Raw genomic sequence first — 8,942 nt, 5'->3', positions numbered from 1 at the left:
GATCTTAAATCACGTAGATCGAGCGGATCTATAGATCCGCTGATCTACGTGAATCTGGCCCTCAAGCCCCATACACACTATCAGTTTTCCTGACAGTTTTCTCTTCAGGTTTACCAAAACCATCTAATATGAGGTAAAACCTCAAGAGTTTCAATTTGTATACAATCAGGCAGGCCCTTGCACTACATGGTTTTGGTAAACCTGAAGAGAAAACTGACAGGAAAACTGATAGTGTGTATGGGGCTTCAGAGTTAGTTTACCTTTTCATTTTCCATGAACTTAAAATTTAAGCATAGCACTTCCATATACTAAACCTTCATTATTGGAAGAAATATATACATCATCTGCCTCAACTATACTTCCTCCTTACCCACTTCCCGACAGCATAACACACATATGTGGCAGCGGGGGGGCATCTGTTTTTCTGGAGGGCTTATCTGGCCTCTTCAGAGAGAATGCTGCTTTCACACAGGGTCCTAATCTGCAGCATACTGGCAGAGGATAGGCTTTTTACTCTGGCTGTGGCTGGCTGCTGGAAACTTTGATCATCTTTTCTTTTCATGCCCCAGGAATGTATTTTGCTGAGATCAGCTGAAAGTTCAGTTTGGCTTAAAGTTGCATTACATTTTATTGTGTGTAGTAAAGAGGCTCTGGTTCCCTTAAAATGTTGTTGTGATACAGGAATTTTTATGTATAGATGTGTATGATTGCAGGATACCGTTTAACGTTGCATCAACTCGTTTTTCAGGTTTTGTGGCCCTTTAACGCCACACTATTGGCTATAAAGTGCAGCTCTCTATGGCTGGATTCCAGAAAGTACAGATGCTGTCAATGTTCCAGCTCTTTTGCCTTGAGGAATCACAACTATAATGTAAATGTAGTGTGTTTTCCTTCCAGTAAAAGGAGGCTATGTCTGATGAATTTCATGACAGTCACCCCAGGTGTTGGTGTCTGAGACTTGACGCTTTCTCAGAATGTTTTAAACTTTCAAATGGTCTTCTGAAACATGAGGTTGACATCTCTCTTTACTCTGCATACATAATTTTTGTTGAGCAGGCCAAGAGGAGTTCAGTATAGTCTAAGCTGTGGATTATCCAATGGAAATATTTCTGATTTATAGATTGACACTTGCATCTCTAATGAAAGCCATAGACCTGAAGAGATATGGGGTAGTCATGTATGTGCTCACATGTCCTCACGTTGATGTGTTATCCCAAGCTTGGTTAAGATGGATGTCTCCAGGTCTTTGGTAGTGAATACATAATACATAGAGATATATTAAATATGTATAGGAATGCTTCCCTAAACCAACTGGGAGAGATGTATGGAAGGGATTGAATACATTTATGATAATCTGACACAAATATGTTCTGAGGAAAAATGCTTACAAGAATGAATAAACTAAAAAAAACGCATTTTGTATTTTAATGTTCTCCGTAGGAAAGGGAATGATCAGCCCTGTACAGCTTCTGTCAGTTGTAAATGTATTAGGCCTCGTACACACGATAGGTTAAACAGAGGACAACAGTCTGATGGACCGTTTTCATCGGTAAAAACCGATCGTGTGTGGGCCTCATAGGTTATTTAACCATCGGTTAAAAAAAAGCCAACTTGCTTTAAATTTAACTGATGGATTCCTAACCGATAGGTCAAAACCGATCGTTAGTAGGCACAACCATCGGTTAAAAATCCATGCATGCTCAGAATCAAGTCGACACATGCTTGGAAGCATTGAACTTAATTTTTTTCAGCACGTCGTTGTGTTTTACGTCACCGTGTTCTGACACGATCGGTTATTTAACCGATGGTGTGTGGGTGCGACGGACCATCAGTCAGCTTCATCGGTTAACCAATGAGAGCGGTCCTTCAGACCGTTCTCATCGGATGGACTGATCGTGTGTACGAGGCTTTAGTGCCCCCTATGGAAGGTCCATGCGGTTGGGTTCCTGCACGACTGCCACAAGCAAAGCTCTAACTTGGGGCTGTTCTTTTTGAGATTGGGCTCTAGATGGTTTTAACAAGCTGCTAATAGTATACTACAAGGTTGCTTCTTCATAGTTCTATTGCTAGAATTAAAAAGGCTGTTAATACCTGATCCATCCATTTAAATGCCTTGTACACACGATCGGTTTTCCCGGTGATAAAAAGTCCGCCGGGAAAACCGAGGGGAAAACTGGGAACCTGCTTGGTAGCTTTTTCCCCCTACACATGGCCGGGTTTCCCGGCAGGAAAACTGCCATGAGAGCTTTGGTCGGGAAACCCGGCCGTGTGTATGCTCCACCGCAGGTTTTCCCCATAGGTAAAATGCCGGCTTAAGAACTGCTGGGAATCTTGGCAGGAAAAAAGAGAACATAATTTTCCCGCCCAGATTCCCGGCGGTTTTCCTGTCGGGAAATCTGCGATGGAGCATACACATGTCCGGTTTTCCCAGCCAAAACTGTCATGGCAGTTTTCCTGACGGGAAAACCGATCGTGTGAACGAGGCAAGAGAGTTATCCCCCCAGCCCCAGTTCTAGGAGATGCAGAAATAGGTGCCACTTAATACGCAGCCTTTATTAACTGGAGAACAAAGATGGATATTGTTCAATTAGGCTGATTGGATTTAGCACCTTTGCTTTACTTATATAATAGTTAAAGTAAAAGGGTCTATTTAGACAAGCAAATATACATCTTAAAGTCAACTTAACATTTACCACTTGAGCCTCAGCATGTAATACACTTTATTACCAGTATTTGTTTAGTTTTTAGTGTCGTGATAGTTTGACTGACATTTACTCATTCATGCAACACTGTAAATGATCTTTATATCATTGTTTTTGAGCCAGATAGGGTATTTTTGGTGGTGTTTAACCACTCGACCTCCGGAAGGTTTTACCCCTTTCATGACTAGGGCATACAGTATTTTGTTATTCAGCACTGTGTTAATTTAACCAGCAATTGTGTGCGCAAATGGAATTTATATAATTAAATATATAACTAAACAATTATATGATGTCATATGCAACTAGAGATATACTTTCCTCTAATAAGATTATCTTAATGTTACGATATATAACATTTTTTACATATCACAACTACTAGTTTCACTTCTATTTGAAATGTCTAGGGAGGATCTTGGGTCACTTTGTACAGTAACATACAGACACACCTAAACACAGAGCAAAGTGCTTGCAGTGTTACTCTAAATATGTAGCGTGTGTTCTACTAGATGACTTTCTGTAATATTCCTCTCTTCTACATATTTTGACTTTTCAGTGCGTCTGGTCCCATAGCATTTAGATTGTTTATATATGGCCCGCTGCACTACCAGTGAAAGTCGAGCCGTGCTCACTTGGTTATAGACCACCCAGGTTAAACCTGTATCTGGAACACACCAGACCACTTATCATATTATAAACAGAGTTCAGCACAATGTACCTGCCAAATATGCACTCATTTATCTCAATCTGCTATACTCAAGAGCACCTGACAAATGAGAAAGATATAAACAACCAAAGAGTCTGTCATAGACGAAAAAAAAATCTAATTCTATTCGATAAACATACAATTGACACTTTTCTATACCATGGAAGATAACTACTAGAGAACAGTAGTGGGCTAGAGTTGAGGAACAGAGGGCCTCCCTTTCTACTACATGTTCCTGGGTATACATCTGTGTATAGTCATTGTAGATACAGTAGATAGCGAATGGGGCGCAAACTTCACAGAATTTTTCTGCAGTTACAACTGTAACTAATTTCTAGGCGATAGAAGCTGTCATGACAGATTCTTCACTGCCTCTTAGGCCGCGAGAAACCTAAACATAGCTTGACAGGTGCACTTAGGGCCAGTTCACACCAGACGCAGTTCCGTTCAGTTCCGTGTGCTTTTTTTCTGCCCAAAATGCATGCACAGTGTTTTCCATGAATTCCAATGGATCTAGTTGGCTCTAGTTCACACCATGCAGTCAGTTTCCGATGCAGAAACTGACTGGAAACTGAGGCCTCTTACACACGACCGAGAAACTCGACGGGCGAAACACATCGTTTTCCTCGTCGAGTTCCTTGTTAGGCTGTCGAGAAACTCGACAAGCCAATTTTCTCCATTCCCGTCGAGGAAATAGAGAACTTGCTCTCTTTTTGGCTCGTCGAGTTTCTCGACAGTTTCCTTGTCGAAAATGTACACACGACCGGTTTCCTCGGCAAAAAAATATCTCCCAGCAAGTTTCTTGCTGGTTTTTGCCGAGAAACTCGGTCGTGTGTACGAGGCCTCACTGCATGGTGTGAACTAGAGCCAACTAGAGCCATTGGAATACATGGAAAACACTGTGCATGCATTTTGTGAAGAAAATAAGCTGAACTGAACGGAACTATGTCTGGTGTGAGCTGCCCTGAGTGCAGAAAAAATGCCCACGGAAATGTACGGAACTGCGTCTGGTGTGAACTGGCCCTTAACCACCCGGACCATTATGCAGGTAAAAGACCTGGCCCCTTTTTGCGATTCGGCACTGCGTCGTTTTAACTGACAATTGCGCGGTCGTGCGACGTGGCTCCCAAACAAAATTGGCGTCCCTTTTCCCCCACAAATAGAGCTTTCTTTTGGTGGTATTTGATCACCTCTGCGGTTTTTATTTTTTGCGCTATAAACAAAAATAAGGCGACAATTTTGAAAAAAATGCAATGATTTTTACTTTTTGCTATAATAAATACCCCCCAAAAAAATATATATATATATATAAAAGTTTAGGCCGATACGTATTCTTCTACATATTTTTGGTAAAAAAAAACGCAATAAGTGTTTATTGATTGGTTTGCGCAACATTTACAAAATAGGGGAGAGTTTTATGCCATTTTTATGTAGCCGGATTCAGGTAGAGCGGCGTATATTTGTGCGGGCGTAGCGCATCTGATATGCGCTACTCCGACGTAACATAGAGAGGCAAGAACAGTATTCACAAAGCACTTGCTCCCTTTGTTGCGCCGGCGTAACGTAAATTGGCCGGCGTAAGCCAGCCAAATTCAAAGTAGGAAGGTAGTGGGCGTGATACATTTAAATTAACCGTGACCCCATGTAAATGAATGGCCGAACGAACGGCGCATGCTCAGAATCACGTTGCATATACTCCCTAAGATACGACGGCTCAATGCCTACGACGTGAACGTAACCTACGCCCAGCCCCATTCACGTACGACTTACGTAAACGACGTAAAATACGACGGCTGTTCCCTGGTCCATACCCTAACATGACTTACCCCTGCTTTATGAGGCTTAACTTTACGCCGGACGTACGCCTTACGTAAACGGCGTAGATTACAGCGACGGGCGCAAGTACGTTCGTGAATCGGCGTATCTCAGTCATTTGCATATTCAACGCGTAAATCAATGGAAGCGCCCCTTGCGGCCAGTGTAAATATGCGCCCAGGCTCCGACGGCGTAGGAGACTTACGTCTGTTGGATGGAGCCAAAATTCAGGCGTATCTTCTTTCAAGAATCAGGCGCATAGATACGACGGCGCATCCGTGCAATTACGTGGCGTATATAAAGATACGTTGGCGTAAGTGCTTTCTGAATCCGGGCCATGGTGTCCAAAAGGATGCTGCCTTTTAGGGCACTTTTGGGTATGCTTTGATCTCTGAAGAACGATCTGCAATTGGATTGTTCTTTAGACAGCAGTTGACAGGTGGTGAGGAGGCATTGTATCGCCTTCTAACGGTCTGCTTTTACCCATTAAACCCCACACTAGTGCCTCCCAACCAGGTGCACTGCCATAGAATGTGTACATCCTCAGCCACTGCAGCTAAAGGGGGAGTGGCTGGGGGTGGTAAAAATGTGTCTCTCAGGTGAGAGTCCTAGAATCTGGCAATTGGTCATGGCATCACACATTGCATGCAGTAGCTCCAACCATCTGATACTGCACACTGATGCTGTTATATCCTACTATGATATGGCAATTGCTTCACTCCTCCTGTATGACGGATTGGCATAGGATATTTATGTCCATGCACCAGGACTAAGAATCATATATAATTATCTGATGATTGCGGTTTTTATGCACGCATTTTGCACGCAGTAGCTTATCTATCTACGCTTTCATTCAAGAGTACAACTAGCATATGACACTTATATCCAGGACTGAGCACTATTAGGTAGATTCAGGTAGAGTTAGGCCAGCGTATCAGTAGATACGCCGACCTAACTCAGAATCTGCGCCGACCTATGTTTAAGTGTATTCTCAAACAGAGATACGCTTAAACATATCTAAGCTACGACGGCTTGCGCTGTCCTATCTTAGGTTGCAATATTGAGGCTGGCCGCTAGGTGGCGCTTCCATTGCGGTCGGCGTAGAATATGTAAATTAGTAGATACGCCGATTCACAAACGTACGCCCAGCCGACACAGTACATTTACGCCGTTTACGTAAGAGATAGGCCGCCTAAAGTTATTCCATCAAATAGATGGAATAGTAATGTTAAGTATGGCCGCCGTTCCCACGTCGAAATTCAAAAATTTTACGTTGTTTGCGTAAGTCGTCCGTGAATAGGGATTTACGTCGTTTACGTCCACGTCGAAACCAATAGGCCCGTGAGAGATGGCCTTAATTTTGCGGCGGCGTAGCTTAGTGTGTTTAGGCTATGCCGTCGTAAGTTAGCGAGGCAAGTACTTGATTCTCAAAGTACTTGCCTGCTAAGTTACGGCGACGTAGCCTAAAGCGGGCGGGCGTAAGGGCGCCTAATTCAAATTTGTCTAAGGGGGCGTGTTTTATGTTAATGGGGCTTGACCTGACATTTTTGACATTTTTTTTTACATTTGTCTAAGGCCCCATACTCAGGCCAGTTTCAGCAGACATGTTTGGTCGTGTGTGGGCGCGAGCGGGCCGAATTCCAGCAAACATTTGCCCGCCGGGCCTTTTCCCAGCAGACAAATATTCCTGGACTTGTTTTAAAACAGTCCGCTGGAATTCTGCCCGCTCGGACATGTACGGTCGTCAGTACAGACCTACCGTACATGTCCAGGCGCCCGCCGTCCCTCGCATGCGTCGAATGACTTCGACGCATGCGTGGAAGCATTTTAAAGGCGGGCCGCCCACGTCGCCGCGTCATTGTCGCGGCGACACCGCGTCATCGACGCGGCGACACCGCGGACACGCCCCGCGTATTGTTAACGCGCGGACTTCTGTACGATGGTGTGTACAACCATCGTACAGAAGCCCTCTGGCAGACATGTATGGTGAAAACGGTCCGACGGACCGCTTTCACCATACATGTTTGTCCGTGTGTACCCGGCCTAAGGGGGCGTGTTTTATGTTAATGGGGCTTGACCTGACATTTTTGACATTTTTTTTTAAACTGCGCATGCGCTGTGCGCCTACATTTCCCAGTATGCATTGTGGCTACCACAATGCATACTGGGAAATGTAGGCGCACGGCGCATGCGCAGTTTAAAAAAAATGTCAAAAATGTCAGGTCAAGCCCCATTAACATAAAACACGCCCCCTTAGACAAATTTGAATTAGGCGCCCTTACGCCCACCCGCTTTAGGCTACGCCGCCGTAACTTAGCAGGCAAGTACTTTGAGAATCAAGTACTTGCCTCGCTAACTTACGACGGCATAGCCTAAACACACTAAGCTACGCCGCCGCAAAATTAAGGCCATCTCTCTGAATCTACCTATATGTACATTCATTTAATGACTGCATTTATGATACATGTATTTTGCATGGAGGTGCTCATTCATCCATCTATCCATCCATCCAAGAGTACAACCTACAGTAATTTCATGGCATCCTGACTCCACGGCTTATTTACTGACCCATTATCAGCAGTGATTACTGTATTAGTTGTATCTATCATCCCATGGACTGTAGGTTAACCACATAACTGTGCATTCACAATGAATATCTCCTAAACTTGTGGTGTTTAGGAGATATGTACACTAGATACAGTCGGTGACGTCGCCGGCGCATGTGCTCCAAAGGGATGGCATACCCGTGCCATCCTTTCAGAGCTCTGTGCCGTAAACCGTCATTTTCCTGCACATGTGTGGGAGTAACATCATCGCGGCTCAGCCATTCAAAAGACTGGAGCCAGCGAACCCGGAAGACGGACTGTCAGCAGTGAGGGTTTTGTTCTAAGGTAAGTATTTCATAATGTGCTAGTATGCAATGCATACTAGCACATTATGCCATTGCCTTACAGGGGATTTATTTTTTTGAAAGGCTGTGGTTTACTACTGCTTTAAGTAACTAAACATGTAATACTGGTTGGATTAAAGAGCATGGTTTAGGTGATCTCTAATGAAGAGAAGGTTTTCTGTTCTGACAAAGCCAACGACTGGCCAGCTTGGTATGAACTTTACTGGTATAAACAGTCCATTGAAAATAAGTCAACAATGCCTGTTGCCAGTGGGAGCCCCTGAACTTGGTTGTTATAAAAGCAGGTATTTTTAATGTATACATTTATCCATGTTACTTAAAATATTCAAACATTTCTGGCTATAATAAATAGGAAGTAATGGTACAACTGGGTCCCTAGGGGAAAAAAAATTAAAGTCATACAGGGTGATGGCAACAGCTCCCCTGGATAGGTCCTGAGCTAGCTTAATACACATATGCAAAGAAAAAAAAAGGAAAGGGGGTACACCATCTAAGTGTAGCCTGTATTAATAATTAGGTCAGGATCAGCGTGAGAATGTAGCCCCCTGAGATATGCAGAGATCGGCAGGCGAGTGGCTGGTGGATGCAGAGGTCGGCAGGCGAGTGGCTGGTGGATGCAGAGGTCAGCAGGCGAGTGGCTGGTGGATGCAGAGGTCGGCAGGCGAGTGGCTGGTGGATGCAGAGGTCGGCAGGCGAGTGGCTGGTGGATGCAGAGATCGGCAGGCGAGTGGCTGGTGGATGCAGAGGTCAGCAGGCGAGTGGCTGGTGGATGCAGAGGTCGGCAGGCGAGTGGCTGGTGGATGCAGAGGTC

Source organism: Rana temporaria, chromosome 6 (genome assembly GCF_905171775.1).
Source record: "Rana temporaria chromosome 6, aRanTem1.1, whole genome shotgun sequence".
NCBI classification, from domain to species: Eukaryota; Metazoa; Chordata; class Amphibia; order Anura; family Ranidae; genus Rana; species Rana temporaria.
The sequence above is the reverse complement of the archived record's forward strand: the minus strand, read 5'-3'. Positions refer to the sequence as shown.